The following is an 821-nucleotide window of genomic DNA, read 5'->3' on the forward strand; positions in this document are numbered from 1 at the left end:
TGTTAAGAGTGTATGAGTATACAGCTTTACCTGAATGCAGTTCAAGAATGTTTCATAGCCATATCAACAATGATAATGAAGTTGCTCTCACTCCAGCAATGATACAATGGGTCAACATTGGTCAAGCTGATCAACCTATAGCTCCTGAGCAATCAGGATCTGCAGGGGCATCTCCTTCAAGGTCTGAGCAATCAGGGTCTGTAGGAGATCACAACAATGATCAACCAATCATAGAGTCTGAGCAATCAGATTCTACCCCCCAGTCACTCCACCCCATGTTGTTCAACAATTTGAGCAGGCTGAAGGTATGAATGAGGAACACCAACTTATTTCTAACCCACCTTCTCCCACTGCTAATGAACAAGATCTCCGAACAACCAACCTTGTGAGCTCACCAGCTCATATTGAGAATGTCTCCATACTTGAAAACCTAGTTGATTCAGCACTCATGAATTCACATCAACAATCCATTAGGCAAGGTGCTACTAGTACAACTCCATCACCTCTGCTAGAGGTTGGTGAGGGGAGTACTTTGACCCAACCTAAACCTGTTAGGTTAGTGAGCTTGGATTCCCATATTACAGTTGCTGAGAAAACCCCCTCAGTTAACTTAACTACAGAAGTCCCAATCCTGGACTCAAGCAACCAAATTCAAACCCAGTTACAATGGCCAAACCTACAATTACCCTAGACACAAGTCTGTCACTTCTCCCTCCAGATGTTCCGTCCTTACACTTACTTGCACAGGCTGCCAATGTTTCATCCATGTCACAGGATGAAATACAAGTCTCAAACCCTTCTATGTCCAGGGATCGCCCTAG

The sequence above is a fragment of the Rutidosis leptorrhynchoides genome, chromosome 2 (genome assembly GCF_046630445.1).
Source record: "Rutidosis leptorrhynchoides isolate AG116_Rl617_1_P2 chromosome 2, CSIRO_AGI_Rlap_v1, whole genome shotgun sequence".
NCBI lineage: Eukaryota > Viridiplantae > Streptophyta > Magnoliopsida > Asterales > Asteraceae > Rutidosis > Rutidosis leptorrhynchoides.